Source organism: Danio rerio, chromosome 22 (genome assembly GCF_049306965.1).
Source record: "Danio rerio strain Tuebingen ecotype United States chromosome 22, GRCz12tu, whole genome shotgun sequence".
In the NCBI taxonomy this organism is placed as follows: Eukaryota; Metazoa; Chordata; class Actinopteri; order Cypriniformes; family Danionidae; genus Danio; species Danio rerio.
Genome location: NC_133197.1, coordinates 4,658,350 through 4,685,466, shown reverse-complemented (window position 1 = coordinate 4,685,466; position 27,117 = coordinate 4,658,350). Strand labels below are relative to the sequence as shown.

Genomic DNA, 27,117 nt, shown 5'->3' with positions numbered 1-27,117 from the left:
AATATATCTGGGCGGCCCGCGCAAGTAAATTCTATGTGTGGGAAGCAGTGACATTACAGATTACTCGTCGCTGGCTGTTGTTTATGTGAAAGTGGTCCCGTACCTTACAGTATTTCCATCTCAGAATTGTAATGCCACACATAATAATGTGCTTCTCTTGAGTTATGTACACCGAAATAATGATAGATTCTTTTTAACAAAAAAATTGAGCAAAAAGTGTGTGGTAACGTACATGGAACTCAACATTTACAGAGTAAACTATGACTTAAAATTAATATTAAATGTATTACTGCATTACTGGACAGGTAACACAATTTTTAACTTAATCAAGAATGCATGATTATATGGTCTCATGGCAAAAAATACCATTATAATGGAGGTTAATGGGGCAAAAATAGCCACCAAACATAACAAAGGGATAGTCAGTTTGGCCACAGTGTATTATTGAAAAGATTTTCCCAAAATGTGTGTCAAAATAGGATTTTTTTACCAAATATCCCTTTTGCCAAAAAGCAGAGAAAGTTAAAGACAAATTTAGACACAAACCACCCTAGAGTGGATGAAAACAACAGCACACAAGGGTTTAACTGCAATTTAGCACCATAGAAGTCCACTATATGGAGAGAAATCCATCTTGTGTCTCTCATTTATTTTTGACTGAAGAAAGAAACGAGTAAATGACTAGTTCATCCTGGAAGTGTATTAATCCTAAGCTACAGGATTGGGAAACAGCTCAGGTTAAGGCTGCGGTGTCCATCTGTGCCTGAATGTCCTCTAAACCAAAGCATAATCAAACTGGCCCCGCTCGAAGCCCTCCTTGTGATCGGTCCAAGAGGACGCAGGCATGCGGCTATAAGGGTCCAGCAGGATCCTGAAGCAGCGCACCAACAAGAAAATCAGAAACAGCATCAGGAGACCCACGAATGCGAACGCCGTCCTTTGCTCCGCGTCCCCACCAAGAGGAGGGCTGCTGGGGGCCCCGGCGAACGACGGCCCCGCGGACAGCAGCTCGTAGTCCAGCGTGGACACATCGCTCATCCTCCAGGGACGCCCAATGCAGAATTTACAAGCGCTCCGGACTGTGGGCTGAACGGCCAGATTGGTGCACAAAAAAAAAAAAAAAACAGGCCAAAGTCAAGACTTGTGACCGTGTGACGGACACTCAAAGTGACACAAGTGGAGCAATCCGGGGTCAGAACGACAGGACGGTTTATTTCAGACCCGTCACATTGGAGAGGCGATGGGACATGACAGAACGAGCTGCCGCGGAGCATAAAAAAAGCAGCGTCTCTCGCAGTAGGGATTGGGATAATTGGTTGCAGATGGGGCCGCGGCTTGCAGGTGTTGACCCCGCGTTGGGCGCCAACTTACGCTAAAGTGACAAGTTTCCCAATTCTGGCTGAAAGTGCCAGATGAGCATTAAATGAGCCACGTTTGATTAGCTTGTGTGCATTTGTGGAGTCAGAAATGATCTTCTTGATGCTCTCTGAATGCGTTTTTCTCACAGAAATAACTTGTAGGCCTGGTGTTACTGATGGTGTAGGGCGAACGTCTGGATCTGATGTAGGCGGACGGCTCAGAGTCCACACTGATGACGCCTTCGCTGCTGCGATTTTGGCCTGTGGTCTTTTGTACTTCAGCCTGTAAACATAAAAACATTCAGCATTTGATTCAGTTCAGTGGAACGAGCACCAACTGCTCCAACACAAAAACCTCAAAGTGAAGAGATGTTATGTGCTTTTACAGACGTGTGCCGAGTTAAATGTTTATTTTTTTGGAAATACAGTATTGATATAGTCTTGAAATGAACAGGAGTCTAACAGAATGATGGAGAAGAAACGATTAAGATGTCTTCTTGAGATATAGATGGCATATTATTTTATCTGTTTGATCTGTTTTACATCGATTTTATTAGACAACCTTTTCATTTATAAACTTCTCTGACATTGTGTGTAGTTTTTCCTTTTTATACTGATCGGTTTCTGTATGTGTGTATATATTTGTATTTTTTGATGTAATTCATGTTGTTATCAGTCATGCTGTAGTCATGGTTCAGGATTGGTAGAGCTACGCATCGATGAATTGGCTCTTCAGTGTTTGAACTCTCAGTAATGAATAAATCACACTGAACTGAGCTAAACTGAACTGAACTGAACTTAAACACTAAAACCTGAACCACACTGTTCCAGTTACTGTGACCATTTATGTGAAGCTGCTTTGACACAATCTACATTGTAAAAGCGCTATACAAATAAAGCTGAATTGAATTGAATTGAATGCTGTACACATTAAATTAAGTCAATGTTAAATTACCATTGCTGATGACCATGTTCACTAGAATACGGTTTAACTAAAAATAAAAACGATCAAGGTGTGTGCTATATGCATTATATTCCTATTTTTACAGTACATTTCAATTGAAAAAAAAAACATTTCATTTTTGAAAACATTTTTTAAAGGGCACCTATGATGAAAATCAACTTTTGTAACAGAGTAAAATCACTATGTATTTTTTAACCGCTATAATCACCACAGCTGCAGGGTGCCAGTAAGTGTGCATGTGTGTGTGTGTGTGTAGGCATGGGCCGCTATAAGATTTGATGACGGTGTGATAATCTTGGATAAAAATATCACGGTTTTGCGTTTACGGCTCTACAATCTGTTCCTTTTAAATGTCTGAATAAAGAAAAAAAGTGTTTCCCCCTTTAAACAAATAATTTTTTTTCTTTGAGAAACATTTGAAATATTTTGGAACAGTAAACATGTTAGGCTGAATAATTAAAATGAATCATTGACTTCTGCTGTCTTCGTTAGTTTCTAAAACACAGATTTCTTTGCAATTTAAAATGACATCTTAGGATAGTTTGTTGTTCTAAAAAAAATAATAAATAAATAAGTAAATTTTTACACACGCATTAGGAACGGTATTACAGAAAATTTTGGCAGTTTTAAAAACTTGACTTTTACAAACCACGGTATACCTTGAAAACGGTTATCATCCCATGCTTATGTGTGTGTATATGTATACTGCAAACAGCATTTGTATAACACTCATCGTTTCAGAGAGGCCTGAATAGATTCCACCACAAATACGTCAATTAGCTGTTATTCAGCTTCATCCGTGTCCGTCTCTATCACTGACTGCTGTTTATCTGCTGTACCATACTGTATGCACGTCGGAGCGGTGGGCGGGGAGAAGCAGCTCATTTGGATTTTAGGCCACAGGCTACAAAAACAGCTACATAGTACTCAGACTGCAAAACAGACATATTCTACATTATTTAATAAATAAACCGATAGGTATTTTGAGCGGAAACTTGACAGACACATTCTGGAGACAACAAAGTCTTATCTTACATCTTGTAAAATGTGCAAAATAGGAGCCCTTTAAAGAATTTACTTCAATTTATTTTATTTTTTTTTATAAATGTTTATATTTAATTGTTAAAAATACAATAGAATACATCAGTTCAAGAAAACCATTTTTAAAAAAGCTCATTATTATTATTATTATTATTATTATTATTATTATTAATATATTAAGAATAAATGTAGAAATTCAGTTTTTTATTAAAATGGTAACTGGAAAAATGCAACTACAGGAAAATAAATGATAAATAAAGTTTACTAATAATAAAATAATTAATTTAATAAATTTTCAAAAATGCCTTTGGATTGGAACAATGAGATGCAAAAAAATAAAGATTTATCATGTCAATTTTTAGGAAAACAATAGATATTTAAAAATAAATAAATAAATAAATAAAAAAATCAAAGCATGTTTTATGTGCATTTTGTTTCAAATGCAACACAATTTCATAGATGAACTTCAAGAGCCCCCACTTAGATATTGTTCAACGCTATAAGCAAGTTTGGCATGCTGTCCCGGAAGGGGAACCCTGAGCTCTGAGATAAGTTAACCCAGGGCTCCCACCTGGTCAATTAGCATATAAAGGAGTCCAAGATCAGGTAGTTCTCGAGAGCTTTCCCTGGTGAAGGAGGAAATAGTGAAAGAGGCGATTCTTCCAAAAGGAAGATAAGGCAGTAGGGTGAAATCGGTTGTAGGCTTGCATAAATCTGATTGGATTATTGCTGATTACAGATAAGAGACCAGGCGCGATCAATCATATCACATGTTCTTCTTGAAATTAGTTCAAAAACTTCACTTAAAATTAAATGCATGTCAGATTTGTATTTGAAACCTTTGCAGCCTGGTCTACATTTGTTTGGGGTAAAAAAAAAAAATCAAGTAAATGTACGTAAAATACATAATCTTGATAATCTTGGATAAAAATATCACGGTTTTACGGTATTGCGTTTACAGCTCTACAATATGTTCTTTTTAAATGTCTGGATAAAGGAAAAAATGTTTCCCCTTTAAACAATTAATTTTTTTTTGAGAAACATTTAAAATATTTTGAATATTGTAAAATCATTGAATATTGTAAAATCAAGCAAATCTGCAAAAAGAATAATAAATATTGTGCAAAACTATAAACTATGACTGACTTTATTTAAGTTACGATTAACTAAACTTGCAATACGTCTCGCAAAGCTGTATACAGATTGAGAAAAAGTTTTGGGTATGATCTAAATCTCTTTCCTGTAGCCTGTACACAGCAGATTCTTCAATGCCGCGGTGATTCGGTTAATAATTTCCAGTCTTTATAAAGTCATTCATCAAATCTGATAGACTGAACAAACATTGCAGATAATTCAAGCAAAACTCCTCCATTAACTCTGACGGAGTGTGAGACGGAGAGTCTGATCACAGAACTCTGAGAGCAGCAAAACGCTGTGTGTTAAATGTCATCTTTATCCATCAGCGGTGTGTTTTCTGGAATCATTAGCCGAATCAGCACTGCAGGATGAAGACCACTGGGAAGTGTCTGTCAGCGGAGCGTTATTCTGAAGTGAAGAACAACAGACATGATGGAGGAGAAGAAGATGAGGAGAGCAGGGTGACGACGCACTCATTCAGGACACACACTCATATACACACACCCATAGTAACACTGCAGCCACAAAGAACACGGCCAGTTGTGTTGTTTGCTGTCGTATTCTGTGGTAAACAATTGTGTGGTAATAACAGTACATAGAAAAATAAATAGTGCCAATTAAAATATAAAAAAAAATAAATATGCTAATCATTATTAAAGCAATGAATTAAAATGCAAAACTGACATTTAAGAAATGTAAAATTACTACAGACAAAACATGCTGGTGCACAACACCACCATCATTGATCATATTTCTGCTCTCTGAAAGCTCATGCAGAGACATCTGACTGGAAACGTGCTCAGGTTGATCAGATCTGCATGTATGGGAGCAGGTGAGAGTGTGTGCGCATGTATGTTTGTGTTGGAGCAGATGGAGAAACAGCAGGACTTCGGAAACACAGGTCACAATCAGAGGACAGAAAACATGACATTAAACCCCTCCAGTAACACACACATCACCACGGCTAAACCTGGCAGACTATATCAGAGATTTACAGAGACTTTTGATCTGAACTGCCATCAAAAAGTCCTGCAGATGGGAAATAAACATATTAAATAAAAACGAGCGCACAGGAAAACTAAACAAACAAGACCTTGCATCCTTCCCAGCTGACAATTTTCAGTTCTTAAAACGTTCCTGTATCATTCTCAATAGGTTATGATAAATTGATATAATCGAATGTCATTAAAACGTTCAGAAAAGCCCATTTTTAGACGTTGTATTAACATCTATGTTTGGTTAGAAGCATAGATATATACACTGGATATCGCATAGGGACCCTGAGCATGCGTCAATAGCGCCGCCACATTGGTACAGTGCTCCCAGGAAAATGTCATTTAACCGCACTAGACAAGACAGTGTTATTACGTGAAGATGCGGGACTTTATCGCTGTCTACGGGTGTAGAGCAAACAAAGAAAACAAAGCACAAAGGCAGAACATTTCATAGGTAATATTAAGTTTTTTTCTGTTTTTGTATGTTCTGAACTTTTGTGCTAATCAGGTAACGGTATTGATGATAACAGTCACTTACTGCATTCACCATAAGGCAAAGCAGCTCCAACTCGCACTAAACACTCGGCTTATGCTAGTTTTGTTGAATAAAATCAGCAAACAATGCAAAAGAAATATGACAACGAGATGCTGCGCTGCCAGAAACTTGTATTATTGTCGGCTAACGTTAGTGAAAAAGTCGTTCGGGGGATTCATTCACAAACGAATCGCTCCCTCCGTCAGTATGAGCAGTGAAAGCAGGAGAGGAGCTGTGTTTCAGGACATGATTAGATCAAATTTAACAGGGAGGGTGAATAGTACATTTCTGTACACACAAACACAAGCTTTTGTAGAAATGTAGAAAAGTGATGTAAAATTATCATTTTAGTAATTAGAAAAAAACAATTACATACTAACATCCAGGAAAACTCCCGATCATAGATATATGTGTATGTGTGTATATCTCTGGCTTTGGATGGCCACAGTCCTCCACTGTACCTTGGTCCCGCATTCATTTCAAAGGAGTGCTATCCTGTAGCAAGATGGCGGCGCTATTGACACATTCCGTCCAATAGACAACAATAGGCCAGGCGACATCTAATGTATATATCTATGGGTTAGAAGAACATTGCAAAAGTATTATTTTAAATATCGGTACATGCTAACAATCGCCAAACATTTAATGAACGTTACTGAGAGGTTTGATATTTTTAAATAGTTTTGTAAATAAATACATTTCAATATGCATTTAGATTTATCATAATGACAGCCTATGGGATCAATTATTGGGGGTGTTTAGATCATTTGGGGGACATGGCTTGAGAACTTCATTATTATATTGAGACGCTGATTGGAGTCAATTAAGCCCACCACCATGTCTATAAGACACTGCTATGCCAATATACATCTAGGCCTATCATAATGGGGGTCTATAGCAGTGGTGTCTAAACTCGGTCCTGGACGGCCAGTGTCCTCATAGTTCCAAGTTCCTTAAGCATACTTGCTGGAAGTTTCTGGTTTACCTAGAAAGAGCTTGATTAGCCAGTTCAGGTGTGTTTAACTGGGGTTGGAACTAGAATATGCAGGACACCTGTCCACCAGGATCGAGTTTGGACACTCCTGGTCTATAGAATCACTTGCTAATGGTATTGAAATGGTTCTGGGGGCATGGCTTAAGAGCTTCATTATCATATTGAAATAAATTAACTAATTAAAATTTATACAACTTCCATGTATAATATGTATGTACAGTTGAAGTCAGAATTATTAGCCTCCGTTTATTTTTCCCCCCAATTTCTGTTTAATGGAGAGATTTATTCAACACATTTCTAATCATAATAGTTTTAATAACTCATTTCTAATAAGTGATTTATTTTATTTTTGCCATGATGACAGTAAATAATATTCGACTAGATATTTTTCAAGACACTTCTATACAGCTTAAAGTGACATTTAAAGGCTTCACTAGGTTAATTAGGCTAACTAGGCAGGTTAGGGTAATTAGGCAAGTTACTGTATAATGATGGTTTGTTCTGTACACTATTGAAAAAATAAAGAGCTTAAAGGGGCTAATAATATTGACCTTAAAATAGTTTTTAAATAAAATTAAAACTGCTTTTATTCAATCTGAAATAAACAAATAAGACTTTCTCCAGAAGAGAAAATATTATCAGACATATTGTGAAAATTTCCTTGCTCTGTTAAAAATCATTTGAGATATATATATATATATATATATATATATTAGCGCTGTCAAAATTGGTGCATTAAAGCATGCGATTAATTTAAAATAATTAACGCGTAAAAAAAATAAACGCAATTAACGCAGTTGCAGGTTTTTTTTACTTCCTGTTGTGGTGGACGCGTGTTTAACATGCAAAAAATGATGATAAGACCAAGGAAGCACTTTTTAAAGGCAAGTTTCAGTATAATACAATGTGATGCGAGAAACTTTACAATGAGTGCAACAGTTTGTATTCTATAGTTTATTATTATAATTTTTCATTTTCCATATCTGCAATTCCTGTATTTTGGCAATTTTTTTTGCAGTCCACTTAGAATCCAATATGGAAATCAATGTTTTCTTTATTGGCATTGATTGTTTTGAAATTCAAATGTCATTAACATGCCTGTGTTTTCATTTCTTTAATAAACATGGCTGTCAAAGTAGGATCTTTATGTTTTATTGTGGGTTTGTTGTTTACATGAAGAAATCTGTGTTACAAGTTGAACAAAAGTTCTAATAAACAATTATATTTTGAATTTAAATAGTTTTTGTCTTGCAATTACATTAATTTTACATTTGAATAGCCAAAATTACAAGTTTCAGTATTTTAAGTGCGATTAATTTTTTTAAAAAGGTGCGATTAATTAGTTAATTTTTTTAATCGATTGACAGCACTAATATATATATATATATATATATATATATATATATATATATATATATATATATAAATAAAATTTTATGTCCATTATGAATGACATTTTTAGACTTAAACAGGGCTAAACACTAAGATTTTTATAAATAAATAAATATATTTTAGCCACATTTTAAATGATGCGTCAAGCCCAGCTTTTTTCAACATATATTTTCTTTTAAAAAGCCCAGTTGTAAAAATATATAATTAACTAAATATAAGTACATTTACATGGACATAGGACAATTAAGATGCATTTTAAATGATTTTAGACCTACAAGGCACTCTTCCACTGAATTTAAGACCTTTTAAGGTCCTAAAACTTTACAATTTGAGACTTTACGACCTCAAGGACGCCCTGATTACATTTAAATATATTCATGCGTTTTGTTTTTATTGTATATTTTGTTTATTTTCTCCAGTTCTCAGATCATTCTGTTGATAATCAGCCGTTTTCTCTCCGCCGCTGGCGTTTCTCCTCTTTAATGTTAACCACCTTCATTTGTCATCCACTGTGGCTTTAATGAGTTTAGCGGAGGACAGATAAAGAGCGATGAGCGGCGGTCAGTGAATAATGCCACCGCTTCCTCATCAAAACACTACTTGATTTCAGCAGCCCAGAGGATCGACGCAGTCTAAAAAAACCCCATGATGCTCATGTGTGACGTGTGAGTGGTCACGTATGTCCAACAATTGATTCACTAAGAAAAATATCAGAAATATATCTCATCTTGTGCTTGGGTAACTCCATTTGATTCCCTTAACACACACACACACACACACACACACACACACACAAGATTGAACAGTTGTTGTCCCCCCAGTCAGTGCTAGCATGTTGAAAAAGTAAAAACTGAGGATTTGTTGTGTATTCTTGTTGTACCGAACCAAACCCGTATTGAACAGTGACCCCAAATATATATCTATCTGAAAGTGAACCGTCACCGAGGGCCATGAAGGACACTATTGATCAAGATGAAGTGTGTGTGGATGGTAAAGGTGAGCAAAAGGCCTCAAACACGCCTCAAGTAGACTCATCAATCAGAGCTTCACTGAAGACTTTCTCTGAGTGTGTGTTCGTCTGTTCATTCATCAACAACACATCACAGAGAACTGCAGATCACCTTCAGCTCTGAGCGAGGAGAGACTCAACACACCGCTGATCATTGACATATGCAGTAGGGCTGAACAAAATGTGTTTTGAGCATGAATATCTCAATGTGTGTATCTGCAAAAGTCACACTGCAGGATTAGATTATTTATTAAAGATTAAAAGACAAAGGTGTTAATAAATATGATCATTTTAAATCATTTATCTAATGATGACTTCTTTCTATATCTTTATACAGTTGATGTTTAACAGAGCAAGAAAATTTTCACAGTATGTCTGATAATATTTTTTCTTCTGGAGAAAGTCTTATTTGTTTTATTTCGGCAAGAATAAAAGCAGTTATTAATTTTTGAAACACCATTTTAAGGTCAAAATTATGTGCCCCTTTAAGCTATATAGTTTTTCAATAGTCTACAATCGTTACTCAATAACTTGCCTAATTACCCTAACCTGATTAGTTAACCTAATTAACCTAGTTAAGCCTTCAAATGTCACTTTAAGCTGTATAGAAGTGTCTTGAAGAATATCTAGTCAAATATTATTTATTGTCTGTCATCATGACAAAGATGAAATAAATCAGTTATTAGAGATGAGTTATTAAAACTATTATGATTAGAAATGTGCTGGAAAAATCTGCTCTCTGTTAAACAGAAATTGGGGGGAAAAATAAACAGGGGGGTGAATAATTCTGACTTCAACTTTATTCATTTAAGATGATTTATATGTATGAGTGCGTGTACATGTGCGCTAGCATGTATGTGCAAGAATGTGTGTGTAAGAATGTATGAGTAAGTGTGTGGGTAAGAGAATGTATTCGTGTGTTTGAGAGAAAAAGTGTGTGTGTGTGTGTGTGTGCTGAGTGATCCTCAAACTGCTGACCTTCACATAAACAGCACAGTGTCGATCTGCTCTGATATTCATGCGTTCGCTCGTCTGTATGACAGACTGCAGAAATGACACACAAACACACACGCACGCACAAGCGTTTCTACAGCAGAAAAACATCAGCTTTCACACTAATACACACTGCTTTATCACTGCAGACTCAGAAGAGAACACACACACACACGCAATAAAATGAAATAATACACACATTTACACATAACAGCTGAAATAAAATGTGTATTAATCGAAAATAGATCACGATCTCGATTCGACCCCCTAGACGATCTTAATCCAGCATTTCAACGATTCTGCCAATCATATTTTCAAGTTCAGGAGAGAAGAAAAGGCGGCTGCTCGAGTCTTTTCATTGTTTCACACACGTTGCTCAGCGACATAGGCACCTCCAAATAATGTTAAGAGTCAAATACTGTATTTATAAGGTATAATTCATCCAAAATTGTCATTTTTGTCTTCATATAATGATGTTTTCGCGGCCAGGAAATCATGTGACGTGAGCTGATGACTGCAGGCGCGTGCCCTGCTTAAAGAGCCCATATTATACATGAAATAGGGTCATATCTTGGTTGTAAGGGTCTCCAACAACAGTTTAATATGCATGCAAGGTCAAAAAACACTTTCATGGTCTTATAATCTGCATTTATTTTTACCTAATTATCCCAGCGACTCCTGTATGAATCGTCCAGTGATTCATTTGTTCCCAAACCCCTCCTTAGCGCGAAGCTAATCTGCGTTGATTGGACCGATGACAGTCTGTTGCGATTGGTCGACTGCCTTCAGTCAGAGAGTAAAATGCCAAACAGCTAATCAGCAATATAAAAGTAATCACAGTTCATACACGCTCGATAGTGTAGGCGTGGATTTTAGCTGCCAGTGGGTCAATGTAAATACAGACTATGGACTTGAAAATTCAGACGACTAACTATTTTATTGAGCAAAAACTCCAAAAACAGTTGAGGAGATCTCCTAGCTTCTCACTCTGCAATTTTCACAGACACACACACACATATTGCGCACACACACACAAAAACGCACTTAACCCTGCTCCGGACGACAACGTGCGCGCACATACACACACACAAACACACACACACATACCTCCGGACGACAGCGCGCGCACACGCACACACAGACACACACACTACTCCTCGTCCACGGAGCTCCGTTAACAAAGCAGCACGCGTCGCGTTTTAAACGTGGCTTTGCACGCGATAAGAGAATATAGCCAGTTAACCTGATACAGTACACGCGGTTACAAGTAACAAATCACAACTAAATACATTTGCAAGCTAGAGTCAACGAGGCAACTTTAATCGCACGTACTTACACTTGAGAAATGGAGGAAGAAAAATCCATCCTGACGTCCATCAGTAAGTTACTCTTTACTGATCCTTCCTTTAACAAACGCTGATGAAGTATTCTTTGTAGCATGTAGCTACCAGAAGTTTCCAGTAGTTTCCAACTGCTTGGCTATAATGCTGAGGTTTCATCTTTGGGTAGAGACTCAATATATCCATCTGCAGTGTGACTTCAATCGACCGGCATGTTTGTGTGTGTGTGTGTGTTTGTGTGTGCGTGTGTGTGTCTGGGTTTCTGCATCAGAGGGCGGGGCCTCAGGTTTGAAATCTCCCGGGTTTGCGCGTGCACGTGAATAACTTGGTTTCGTTCGTACGTCATGGCGAAACACCTAATGAATCGGTATCAAGGCGACTCGTTTGAAGCACAATGGAGTCGACTCTTTTATAGATGAATCAACCGTTTTAAACACTGTCACTGTACACTAACAGATTTAAGCCTTAGCTGGATACTTTACTTCACTTAGAGCTGTGTTACACACTACATGGAGGGGAATTTTCAAAAACCCATAATATGGGCTCTTTAATGATAGACGTGCGAGCGTCTACTTTAGTGAAAGGAACCCACAAATGCTGAACTCACGTGTGAAACGGGTAATAAAGTTGTAAATAATATTCAGTTTGTGGCACAGAGTGATCGTTTAGGAGCAGCGCGCGAAGTATGAACAGCACTTAGCCGTGAAAATGAAACCGAAAGCGTGCACATATTTTAAATAATAATATCGCATTGAGCTATGACTGCGACAAGCATTTGATGTTTTTTCTTTCCTAGCGAACCCACAGTTGTGCATGAAAATAAATGTGTACAGTGTCAGTATAACTACTCTAGCCTATATAATGTTGATTTTACCAGTGAATTAAATGGTCTTGTAGGAGCCACTTTTTGTGTTGTGGTGATTTTGGTGTCCACTAGGTGTCGCTAACTGAAAACTATAACTAAGGTGCCTGTGTAAGCGAGGAAGAGCGCCAGGTATGGGAAAGCACACGGTTTTTGACCGTGCTAAAGAGTAACTTGTTTGCTAGCTAGAAAACTGCAGTGTTTAGATATATGCTGCGTGTACATGGAGTGAATGTTATATTGACATGATAAAGAAGAAAGGAGAAGCAAAGATTGAGGCTTTGTTTTATTCACCTGCACAAAATAAAGACGTTTTGTTTGAAATCAACTTTAGCATGCATGGAGTCTGATTGCACGCGTGAAATACGTGCTCACCCTCATTACTGGCGACAACAGCAGTGGAAGGCTGTTATAGGCCTAATACTGTTCTCAATGACAGATTGCAAGCATAGGCCTACATCTCAAACATAATTCAACATCAGAATTATAAGTAGAATAGAATTTTTTATAGAAACTGGTAGAGCTACACACAATATTAATATTGTTGTTTTACCATATGTTTGAGAAAAAAACAGTAATCTCATATTAAGCTTTATTTTACATCTACAGAATCGTGAGAGAGTTGTGATCTTTATTTTAAGCAAAAAAAAATAAAATTGCGATTCTCATTTTAGCCAGAATCGTGCAGCTCTAGCGTGTGTGTGTGTGTTTGTGCTCACGTGATGTGCATTTTCAGTGGTATAGTGTGGAAGGAGGGCTTTTCAGAAATGCTAGGTGAAACGCCAGTGTGGACGTGAATTGTTTACTTTCTAAAATGCCCTTTTAAACAGGGCCTGAGTGTGTATTTTTCATGAGCAGGTTCCTGCTGCGACAGGGCAGGGCGGAAGATCGCGATGCCGGCTCAGCATTGTGATGTCTATAGCCATCAGTGATGGATGATGGCATCAACTATCAATCCAACCCTTGTTGGAACGTAGCGTTATGATTAGACTAAATTTAATGGTGCAACACAAAAAATATTTAGAAATGTGTAAGTTGTAATTTAGAGTCCCTTTTAAGTCACAACTAGGCTATGTTTTAACTTGCTTGTGCAACCAGCCCCTGGTTACTAATGTTTACAAAAAAAATGAACGGTCAAATGATGTCAGTGTTCTTCATGGCATAATTAATGAATTATTAGCGTATTTCAGCAGAATATGTGTACCTGTTTTAGTCACATATCAGGACACAAATCTGTATAATGACATGGGTATGACCAGGGCCGGAGCTAGCTAAACTGCCGCTCTAGGCAAAGGACGATCATGCCGCCCTCAAACCGAAAGTGAAAATGGAAATGACCGGTTATCAAAGTGAAGAACCCTATTCTGCCGCCCTAGGCGTGGGTATAACTGCGGATGCGGGTGGTGCGGGAGATGTTCGGATGTCGCCCTCTCTATTCTACCGCCCTAGGCGCAGATATAACTGCGGTCGCGGGTGGTGCGGGAGGTGTTCGGATGCCGCCCTCTCTAGTCTGCCGCCCTAGGCGGCCGCCTAGGTCGCCTCTATGGACGTGCCGGCCCTGGGTATGACACAGGTATTACAAAAAGGAGGTGAAAAACGAAGACATTGGTGGCGTCCTCATTTCTCTAAAAGCTTATAAAATCACACTGAATGTGTTTTTTCAGAGAGCAAAGCTGGACACAGTCTCCTGAGATGGTTGGGTTTAGGGGTAGGGTGGGGTGAGGAATAATACAGTATACGGTTTGGACAGTATAAAATGAATGGAAACCTATGTAATGTACCCACTTTTCACAAAAACAAACGTGTGTGCGTGTGTGTGTGTGTGTGTGTGAGCTCTATAATGAGCAGCACTCTTCAGACGCACCTGCTGCTGCTGCTGCGCTGTGTGTGTGTGTGTGTGTGTGTGTGTGTGTGTGTGTGTGTGTGTGTGTGTGTGTGTGTGTGTGTGTGTGTATGGAAGAAGCCCAGGGGCTGCTAGAAACGCAACATGAGCTTCAGTGCTCAGTGTCAAACAAACGCGCGAGCACACACACGCACAACAATGAGACTAAAAACACTGTCTCATAAATCTTTTCAACCAATTATTTCAAATCCCTGTTTGTTCAAAATCAATGAATCAAACAGCAACCTTTATTAAGGAAAAATCAGTGAATCATTTCTAATCCTTTAACCGATTCACTGACTCTGAAAAATGCTGTAGTCCTTTTTCTGACTTGATTCAGTGTTTTAAACAAATCAGTTGAAATAATGATTCAGTCACCTTTTCTTCCAAATGACTTAAGCTTTTTTAGAGTCAATAAATCTACACTGATTCATTCAAAACGTTCAGTCAATCAGAAATAAAACTCGTAACTTTTCACGAAGCTAATCTTGACTTTTCACTCAAATGCTGAATCATTTCAACCAATTCATTCAGACAGAAAACTGTTGACTTTTTAACTAAGTCACTGAATATTTTTGTGATTTGTTCAAAAGCAATGAATCAAACAGCAACACAACATATGAATATAAATCAGTCAATCATTCATTCAGCCCATTTATTCAACTCTTTCTAAAAAAAATGAATCTGTGGCTGTGTTTGTGAGAGAATCACTGAATCATCTGCTGTCTTGTCTAAAAAGCAAAAAGTTCCAGAGACACTGAATCATTTGAACTGATTCATTCTAAATACACTTAGAAACAAAACATGGGACTTTCACTGAGCCAGTGAATCACTTCAAACAATTCATTCAAGTTTGATCCATTAAGAGGCTAAATTTTACACAAATCAGATAAAATTATGATTCAGTCACATTTTCTTCCAAAATTACTCAAACAAATCGCTTGATACGAGTCAGTCAGAAACAAAAATAAGAGTCATGGATCATTTTAACAATTGATTCAAAACACTGATTCAATCAGAAACAAAACTAGTGACTAAGTCACAGAATTTTGAACAATTTGTTCAACGGCAACGAATCAAACAGCAGCAACAACATATAAATATAAATCAGCGAATCATTCATAATCATTTCAAAATCATTCACTCTGAAAATGCTGTTGTGTTTCTGATTTGATTCAGTGTTTTTAAACAAATAAGTTTAAATAATGATGATTCAGTAACTGTCATTAATACTATGAAAAAATTTGGTGGCTCAGGGAATCATTCAGTAAACCCATTCGTTCACCGAGTTACCAAATCATTTCCACCACTTTGTTCAAAACACTGAAAAAGCACTTGTGTTTGTTTCTGACTGACTCAGAGTCAATGAATCATTTTAAATGATTCGTTCAAATGATTGAATCATTCAGAACCCAAAATGATTTGTACAAAAGTAAATCAATCAAACAGAAACACAATATATTAATGTGAATCATTCACCAAATCAACCCATTCATTCAAAACGCTTTCTGAATAAATGACTCACTTAATCATCTGCTGAATAACTTTGAATAAAAATGCCTTGTAATCAAATAGGAAAAACATGAGTCATGAATTCAATAAAAGTCTGCATATAGAGTATGGGAAGTAAGTTTGTAAGAGCTGCTGACCCTGGATCAGGTCTGAATATGTGTGTTCACCTCTGGAGATGCCGAAATCGACCTGTCAGCACTTCTGACATCTTTAATTCACATCTCAAATCAGAGCATAAATTATTGAGTCTGATGAGCGGATGATGGACAGAAGAGACGCAGTGAGTGAACGAACGGACAGAAGAGAGTGAACCAAACGGACAGCAGTGCGCCACAATGGACTTTTTCTACAACACACATTCAGCAGGACAGGACGACAGAGGGATGAGGGGAAAAACTGTTTGACCTACATAGTCATCTACTTTAAACTTACGCTGGCATCAACACTTGACGGAGGGCGTGTCTGAAGCTCACGCTGACGCAATTCCCTTAGTGACAACAGCCAATCACATCCAGTTTGGACCGCGACACAATAAGAATCAAAAATAATAATAGTAGTCGTGTATAAAGATGAATATAAAGATCGATCGTAACGCATTTGATGATTGCCAATCATGATAATAAGCTTTTCCTCCAATTTCTGGTGTTGCGTGAACGTGATTGGCTAGCATCTGCACTAGTATTTGCATAAAGCGATCTGATTAGATGATGACTGAATTGGTGTGTGAGAAGTTACACATTTTTCAACTTCTGCCACAAACAACAGACCCAATGTGACTCGATGAATTCAAGATTCAGTTGGGTAACGCTTGAAGTTGCTCCACTCAAAGTCAGCAGGAATCAGTGGGAACCCATGTGAACAGGGTGTTGCAGCAAAAACTCCTAATGAAACTGAATACACTCCATGTTAATAAACTTGATATAATAGAGATGCAAATGAGAGAAATAAATATTCAATTAAAATATGTTATCTAATGTTTATACCGTTGCAATCAGAATTATTAGCTCACTTTTGATTTTTTTTTCTTTTTTAAATATTTCCCAAATGATGTTTAACAGAGCAAAGAAATTTTCACAGTATGTCTGATAATCTGGAGAAAGTCTTATTTGTTTTATTTTGGCTAGAATTAAAGCAGCTTTTCATTTTTTAAAAAACATTTAAAGGTTTAAGCTATTATTAAATTAAGTTATTAAATTATTAGCCACTTTAAGCTATATTTTTTCAATAGTCTACAGAACAAACCATCATTATACAATAACTTGCTTAATTACCCTAACCTACCTAGTTAACCTAATTAACCTAGTAAAGCTTTTAAATGTCACTTTAAGCTGTATAAAAGTGTCTTGAAAATTACCTAGTCAAATATTATTTACTGTCATCATGACAAAGATGAAATAAATCAGTTATTAGAAATGAGTTATTAAAACTTTTGTTTAGAAATGTGCTGAAAAAATCTTCTCTCAATTAAACAGAAATTGGGGAAAAAAACAGGAGGGCTAATAATTCTGATTGCAACTGCAGTTATTATATAAACTTATTTAAAAATATTTGTTAATTTATATTTGTTATTAATATACATTTTCTGCAATTGAATTCATTTAAATGATCGTTAAATGAATGTGTAATTATTAAAATGAATGCATGCGAGGGCTGGGCGATATGGCCTTTAAAAAAAAAAAAAAATCTTTGATTTTTTCAACAAAAAAAAAATAAATGCATTTACGAATTAAAATGATTTTATTTCCAGTTTCAAATGCACGCGTCTCGCAGTGAATGCGTAACTGTGAGCCCTAAATTATGCCACCTTTTTGGCGGGCATGTTTTTGGGTCAATGTTTTTTTTACAATTTCATTTAATTTCAAAGAGTACAACATTTCTCACTTCTTCTCACTCATTTCCCACTTTCTTCACTTCGACTCGCTGCATTTTGTTTGCACGTTTCTATGGCAATGCAGGGGGAACTTCAGGAGCCCAGAGGGGAACGACACGTGTTAGGGTGAAAAACGATTTTCATTCCAAACAAATCGATGTGAACTTCACATGTGAACTAGTTAATCGATCAAATTGATTTATCACCCAGGCCTAATGCATGCATAATTTTATATATATATATATATATATATATATATATATATATATATATATATATATATATATATATATATATATATATATATATACATATATACATACACATACACATACACATACACATACACACACACACACACGTCAAAAGTTGAAAAATTAATTCAAAATTTTCCCAAGTTATTTAACTGATTTTTTTTTTTTTTTTACATAATAGTTTTAATAACTTACTGCTAGGCCCACAAAGAATCTGCACGCACAGACATGTGCAGATTTCCACAGATTTTTAGCCCATAATATTTATTTATCTACTTGTCATAGTCTATTTATTTACTTGTGTAAATGTGTGTAAATTTATATTTATTCATTAATTTCAGTATTAATATTGACTAATATGAAAGTGTTCATTTAATTTATTTAAAATACAGTTATGTTTTCTGTCTTTTAGTAGAGATATTAGATGATAGACTTGCTTTGTTTACCAAATAAGTGAATCTATATGGATTTGCATTGTAAACAATAAAGTTAAAAAGCTATTATTTTTGAACCCACACTAACAAGGGGTGAACAAGCAAACTCCACACAGAACTGCTCAAACCAGCAACCTTCTTGTTGTGAAGCAACAGCACTAACCACTGAGCCACAGTGCTGCTAACAAATTTTCAACTGTATGTTAATAAAATGTGTTTTTTTTCCCCACATGAATGTAAAACCGATATTATATGAATGCTCAAACAAATTAGAAACAAACAACAATTAAAAGCAAACTAGAACCAATCGAATAAGGAAATCTCATCTGCATCTTTTCAGGTCAAAGGTCAGATGAGCTCACTTGTGAAGGTCAGCGGCCCACAATTCAAAAGGACAAACCCGACACACGGCTGAATGCAGAGCAGCAGACGCTCCGCGGGGAGAAACACGCAGCGTCATGTCAAACCTCAGCAAATATGAGATGAAAAGTGTGCGGATGGAGACGCTGGAGGAGATGAAACGATTCCCGGACAATGGCAGATCCCAGCGCAGATGAGCACGAGTGCCGCTATTAACAAAACATTATTAAATCACCACAGATGGAAACGAAAACGCTGATTCCAGGAAAAAGCGCAACAATAACTTCGCCAAAATCTGTGCCTGAAAGGCTCAAATTCATCTTTCCAGAGTCGCAAATGTTAGATGACAGTTGTTGAGGGCAAAGGAGAAAGTGAGATTAAAAGCTTACATTTTAGACTTCCTTCGTTCAAATCCTCCTGCTTCACCAAATGCTGATGAAATAATGCACACTTAAGCATATTTGTGACCCTGGAGTACAATAGTAGTCTTAAAGAAACACTTTATTTTGCAAATTAGCTATTTTAAAGCTCACCCAGACGGTTAAACTGTTCAGTTATACCATTTTTTAATCCATTCAGCCAATCTCTGAAACTGGTGAAGCAGTTTTAGCTTAGCTTAGCATGAATCATTGAATCCGATTAGACTAGGAATGCTTATTTCGGTTAATTTTGCCAACCGACAACTACCACCCATTGACCGAATATTACCCGTTAACTGGTCAGATTATTATTAAATTATAATTTACTTTTTAAACAATAAACAATGTGTCTATTTTGTGTGACATTAAATATTGCATCTTAAAATGCTAATTTAGTCTGCGCCAATAGTCTTGTGGCTGGTACGTCGACACATGGCACAGAGGTGACCCGAGTTCGATTGCCGGCTCGAGTTCCTTTGCAGACCCTTCCCTCTATCTCTGCTCCCCATACTTCCTGTCTCTAACTCCTCTGTTTTATCACAATAAAGGTGAAAACCCCTAAAAAACAATTAAAAAATTTAAAGACTAAATTTATTTTAACATGCGCACAGCAGAATACAGAATATAACAGCACATCTTCACTGCAGTGTCTCCAACAGCATAGAAAAAAAGAGAATAAACTAAATAAAAAGAATAAAATAATCCTGCTCAATATATTTTTTACCTAAATAAAAAAAATAGATAGAAATAGATAGAACTTACAAAATGAAAACACAGACTGTATCCTTTTTAAGAACCGGCTGTTTTTTTCCAATCATGTTTTTTTTCCTGTCAAATAAAAATATCAGGCTGCCTCAGAATCGATCGTTACAAAAAGCATGAGTGATTTACATGTTAAGTCAATGCAAAGGCACAAATAGACATCCTGCGACGCGATATGTGCGAACGGCGAACGATCAGGAGATTGCTCTTGTGGGGGCGGGATTATGACTAGCGCCTGTTGCTGGTGTCCTGGGGGAAAATCCTCCTGCCCAAACCGACATCAGTTCATCAAACTAGACTTGGCTCAATCGGAAGCACCGCTGAATACTTCCATCATCCAGGTTAAGTTTCAGGAGTAGTTTATGAGCTTACAGAGCTGGGTGCACCTCTGAAAGGATCTAGTGAACTCAGACACGGCTCCAAACGAATCGTCGCTGTTTTTCAGCCTTCATTAAGCACATAAACACTGTTATTTTCTCAATAAAACCCATGTTTGCCATTTAGCAACGAAGCTACAGTCACCGGGCAGACAGAAGCCCTGCACATCACGCGAATCTGTGTCTGTTGTGAAGTGAATTTGAAGAGCGAATGAAGCGGATTTGATGCACGAAGGAAGCTGATTTTGACGCATGAATAATGCTACTGCCTAACACTGATTAAAACTTAATTTTTGATTAGTATGTATTGCTAAGAGTTTAATTTGGGGAACTTTAAAGACAATTTTATCAATATTTTGTTATCCCGCCAATGTGTACTACAAATATTGCTGTTGCGGTTTTGTTTTGTTTTTTGGACAAATTTGGATAAAAGCATCAGCTAATTGCTTTAACATAAATAATAACCTGAATAAAGTAAAATAATGCAGCCACAGTCCTGTGCCGCTGATGAAACGGGAGGAATCTAGTCTAACTTTTCAACCCTGGCCAGCTGTAGAAAGCGCAATGTGAAAACGCATTAACTAATGAAAAAGAGTGTAATTTCTCCAATTCAGATGTGATTAAATGCAATCAGTGTATAGGAGAGGATTCGTTGAGTCATTTAAACTGTTTCTTTTCAGTGAAGTAAATCAAAAGCACACTGCAGCCAGGCAAACTAAAAAGTGTTGTTTATCAAATTAAAAAGTGATCACATTAAATCAGTGGAGTTCCTGATTCAAAGAGAGTCATTTAAACTGGTGAAGTGAATCATTGGCATGCACTCCAAACTGTATATGATAAAATTAATTATTTAATGGGTCATTTAATTAGGATCTTTTTTGCAAATCTAAACAAATCAATGTTTGATCATTAGTTCATAACTTAGACCAGTGCCAGTTCTAAAATGCCTTTTTTTTATTATTCATTTAAATGTGATTAATCCCAGCAGACCCACAACCTCATAAGACATTACTATTAGGTTAGTTTAGGTTGTGACATCAGGTGACTAAGGGTGCTTTCACACCTACACTTTTGTTTCGGAACGTGTCTCGTTTGCCCAGTTAGCGCGGTTCGTTTGGCATATGTGAACAGGGCAATCGCGCTCTGTTCCACGCCAAAGTAATCGCTCCGAGATCGCTTGAATGAGGTGGTCTCGGCTCGATTGAAACAAACCCTGGAGCGGTTCGATTGCAGTGAGAAAGCCATCCGATCCGAGCGCGGTTATATCACAGTGTTTTACGTATATGTAATAGGCATATACGGCTATATGAAGAGAGAATTATGAGTAGGCAGGAAGTTTCGCAAGTCTCCGGATGCCCGCAAATGAGTGATGATCTCCCGCTAATCTTGCGTCTCCCTCCGGTCCTCAAATAGGCATCGTCGCGCACCCTTCTCACCCCTCCCCACCGCATCTCTCCTCAGAATCGTCGCGCACGCGCACCCTGTCAATCACCACCAAACTGCCACCTCTCCTGACAGCTTAGCGGGACGCTGCAAAATAAACCCTGACACTCACCAATGTAAGGAGAGTTTACTCGCACGTGACTTGTTTTAGCTCTTTTGGTCCGATTAGAATCTTTGCAGTGTGAAAGCGAACCGCTCCAAGAGCAAAGAGCAACAATGTAACAGTTGTAATCTCTGTATCGGAACAACTGAATCGATTCACAGGTGTGAAAGCACCCTAAAACTCAATGACAAGTCAGCGTCTAAGAACAACGCTTTCTTGGCATCCAATAATGACGTCATGTGGCGTTGATATTTTGTTGATTTTAGGTTGTGTTGGAAAGTGACCAAAATCCATCGTTGAGCCAACATCTTAAACCAACATCATACTGACGTCAAATACTGACATTTATTCGTCAGGTATGACAATCAAAATCTGTCCGATGGACGTCATAGTGATAATGTCCACACAACGTCAAGCTGTAACATCATTAGACTTTGGTATTTGGTTGATTTTAGGTTGGATGTTGGACATTGATGTCGAACTGACATCAACCCAATTTGAATTTCCAAACAAAATGCAATGTCGCAATGACATTCGGGTACAACGTCAATCTGACATCAATGTTAACGTCCTGTGCCTGCTGGGGATACCATCTGATTGAGATTATAAAAAATATTTTTAAATGAATTAAAAAAATAAATTAAACTTCTGAGTAATTCGTATCAGCTCCTTTTAGCAAATCAATACATGCAGCGCAATCAGTGTTTAATTTGCCAGTGATAAAAGCTTTATTTTAACTAACATAATTGGTAATTCTAATATGCAAATGAAAATGTGAATAAATACATTTTATAAATAAATGAATAAATATGAATAAATAAATAAACTTTATATAATGTGAATAAAATAATTTTAAAAAAGGTGTGCTTTATAAAATTAATCGTTGATTAAGTTGAATCACCGTATCATGACTAATTAATCATTTAAAATTGTTCTCTTAAGTGAAGTGAATCAAAAATGTGATTCTGTACTACTGTGTCACTTCAAATTGTTCATGAAAGTGATTTAAAACAACACAATTAGTGTTTGATAATCAAAACTTTTTGCAGTGAAAATGCTCAATGCAACAAAAAAAACACTGCCAGCTCAAAATATGCAGTTAAAAATGTAAACGTAAACACATTAACTAATAAAAAATATTGTTTATTGAATTCAGATGTCATTAAATTTAATCAGTGTAGCGCATGATTAAAGTCACAAAACAATAGGTCTGGACAAATAATCGAAAATACACCATAACTGACGTGATCCCCCCCACCCCCCCATGTCAGTTATTTTGCTTTTTTAATCCCGTTAACTCTTCCCCTTTAAAAACGTATTACCACATGTGAAAAAAACAACCAAATCTCATGAGGAAGTGTAAATATTTTTTGTTTTGTCAGTTAAGTAGCTAACATGTACGACTTCTTACGAGTTCAGTCATAAGAAAATGTAATGTTTATTAAAAAGGGGTGGCACCCGATCTCACCCCTAAACCCAACCGTCATTGGGGGATGAGCAAATCGTAATTTTCAAATGAGGTCATACAAATTCATACAAATTAGCCGTTACACCACAAAGTTACGAATTGCCTGAAATAACGTTGGGAAAAACGGAGCGCTTGGGAGTTTCCTCAGACATAGCAATGAGTGCATTATTCATATGTCATAAATATCACAAAAAAGAAAAGAAAATGCAAATATACGTTAGGTAAATCAAATTGTTTGTTGCTGTTTTTTTGGTATTGGGTGGGAACTGTTGAGATTTAAAGTACAGATGATAATAATGAAGTATGAGAGGAAAAAATAAATAAATACACTGAAAATAAATTGTTTAATAATCAAAAATCGAGGTAGTGTGTTCAATTAACTGGGGTTTTATTTTTGGTCATATCCTCCAGCCCTACTAAAACTTCTTTCTTGTGAATCAAATCAGTGTTTGATGTTCCGTGTTGGAGATAAACGTTCATTCTGACACGAAATCCAGTGCCAGCTTTAAAACGCAGATGAAAATGCGAATACAAGTGCGTCAACTAATTGAAAAGTGTAATTTCTCCAATTCAAATGTGATTAAATTCACGTCACTTGTCTTGATCAGGCCTAAAGATGCGCATTATCATACGGCTACGCCCCATTCGTCACTTCAGGCTAATTTTCAAGTGTAATTGCCTGACGCTGTAATTAATTTTGACTGAAGCGTGTACTATTTTTGCACCGAAAACCTCATGGATTGTTTCTGTCCTGTACTTGCTGACTGAGATTAATAACGCTGAACTTTACAGAGATGCTTTATGGACGTGGGAGACAGATGTAATTGAATAGAAGCAGATCAGATGCAGAAGTTTCCAGATGAGAAAAATGATCCTAGACCGGAGTACGCGCTCTGTGCCATAATATAGCCATTATATCAAATAGCCTCATATTTTATAGCCCTATTACATTAAAAGCTGATTAATGCATTATTTTAAGACTTTTTGAATTTGGTTTCAAGCCATAGATGTACTGTAGAATTCATTTGTACAAAGCTATTTTTTCAGACTGCTGTACAGCTTATGAATTTCATAATATCATGATTTAATCTCAAGGCTTTCAATATATATTACGAATGTGAATAGTGTGGGAAAATAAATAAACATTAAAAGCTGTGCGTTACCATCACATGCCAACAAAATAATGAAATACCATGAAATGTGAGACTATTACCCTGTAAAATGCATAATGTTTTATATTATATTGGGTTATTGTAGAAAGAAAAGCAGTGAGATGGTACTATGGTACAAAAATGATACTGTTAATGTACAGGTCCAAAAGAACATGGTAATAAATGAATATAGTAGAAGCACAATCATGATACAAATATTGAGGTAAAGTTGATTTTATATTTACACATTCATTCAGTAACCTGATGATATGTTATGATGTGCTCTCTATATTGTTTACCATGGTACTTTGAATATTGGGTCTAAAAATTACACGTTAAACGACTTCAAAACAACATTTGACTGTGTACAATGTGTACTTTGATAGTCATTGGCTGCTAATGATTTCAATGTTCAGAATTTGCAAAGGATACTTTTGTGAAATTAAACTATTAAGGAGAAAGTCCAAATCTGTGACTATAAAACCAACTTTACCTCAGCGATACAAATATGATATTGGATGTTAAATTTGTTAAATTTACCATGGTACCGCAGGGTATTCACTCAAAAACAAAAACATAACGTTAATGTGTGGTAAATTGTACAAAAACATGGTCTTACTATCGTAATATTATAAACAGACTTCTCAAATATCAAGTAATTTAGAGATTTTAAATAATACCATGGTAAAACAGGTAATATGTGTTACTTTTTCGTACTTTCCTGTTCATATACATAACTAAACACATAAATACGCAAGCATTAAGCAGATACATCCAGTAACCATAAAAATAAGGAAAAAACATTTATATTCTCTATATGAACGATGAAATTAAGTTTTTGTCATGACAGCTGAGCCATTTAGTTCGGATATTCTGTGTAAAAATAACTGACATTTCCTGTAAACGCAATACACACCTTTCAAAACGCTTTCTAAACCTAAATCACCTTCAGATATTCATTAATGTTGACGGAAATGAAATATAAATCGTAAGAACTCACCTGACCGGCGTTGAGGCTGATTTGTGAGGAGATTCGCCTGTTCTGCGTTTGCCGCGAAACTTGGGCGCGTTCACCCGCTGCGCGCTCACGACGCCGCTTAAACAGAGAGCGAGCAGGCGCGCGCACTGCATTTAAAGGGACAGTTCAACTAAAAATCTAATTAACACACTATTTACAAACCCTCACGTGCTTCCAAACCTTTGGGAGTTTCTTTATACTTTAGTAGTAGTAGTAGCAGTAAAATTTATTGTCCTTGACAGGAAATGTGTTATGGACATAACCATATTGCTGCAGACATTACATAAAACAAACAATAAAAACAACCCAAAAAACAGCAGTTACAATAATTATAATGCTAATTAAGATAAACTCTTATTAAATAAACCCACAGAAACAGGTACAAAGGGTTTCTTATATCGGTTCAACCTACACTTAGGGACTCGAAGCAGTTCATAATGTGGAAAGAAAAAATGAGTTAGACCATTCAGAATCCTTTCCACCTGATTGAGGATGGAAAATTCCCATATAAAACCTGAGGATTAAAATATTCTTCATGCCCAACCATTATCCATCCTGTCTTTAAGAGATGCAACAAGTTAGATTTACACAGTACAGGTGCCAAACCACACTGTGATACCATCCCTGATAATGCTTTCAAGAACCGCTTTATAACACAACATCATAATCTGCTTGTTAACTCCAAAGAGACGTAATCTCCATAAAAAAATTATACAATCTCTGGTGTAAATGAGAACAAATCCACTCTAAGTGTGTTTTTCATAATAACTGTCAATGTAAATGCTCAAGTACCTACTTATATGTCTTTGACTGAGTAATGATAATCGTGGACAACCAATTGACAATGATCACCTGTACACTTTGGGTCAAATACCATCTCTTCTGTTTTCTATTTATTTTTAGCTTACTGTTAAAGCAAAAAATGATATTTTGAAAAATGTAAGAAAACTCTTAACGATTGACTTCCATATAGGAAAAACAAATATGTAAGACAATGGTTACGGGTTTTCAGCTTTCTTCAAACTATATTTTTGTGTGTGTGTTTTACAGAAGCAGAAATAAGTCATCAATGTTTGAAAAAAGTAAGGTGTAAAATAAATGATGACAGAATTGACATTTTTGGGTGAACTATCATTTTAAAGAAACAGTGCCCGCCACAGAAACCAATCACATAAGAGATTTTTAAAAATCTATATTATTTACAGGGATTAACTGAACCGCCAACAAATTTTTACGCAGCTGATGCCCTTCCAGCCACAATCCATCTCTGGGAAACATCCACACATTCATACACACACTCAAACACTATACAGACAATTTAGCCTACGCAATTCACCTGTACCACATGTGTTTGGACTGTGGGGGAACCCGGAGGAAACCCACGCGAATGCAGGAAGAACATGCAAACTCCACACAGAAACGCCAACTGTGCTGATCCGAGCTG

At 36.6% G+C, this 27,117-nt stretch overlaps 1 long non-coding RNA gene across 1 annotated transcript; it reads right to left on the bottom strand.

Annotated features, from left to right (window-relative positions):
• Positions 1 to 25,727, bottom strand: LOC108181225 (uncharacterized). The gene is made up of 2 exons (XR_001797312.4): positions 25,656 to 25,727; positions 1 to 1,641 (listed from the first exon to the last, which is right to left on the bottom strand). It is a non-coding gene; the product is annotated as an uncharacterized lncRNA (long non-coding RNA).
• Positions 25,728 to 27,117: the final 1,390 nt, after the last annotated feature.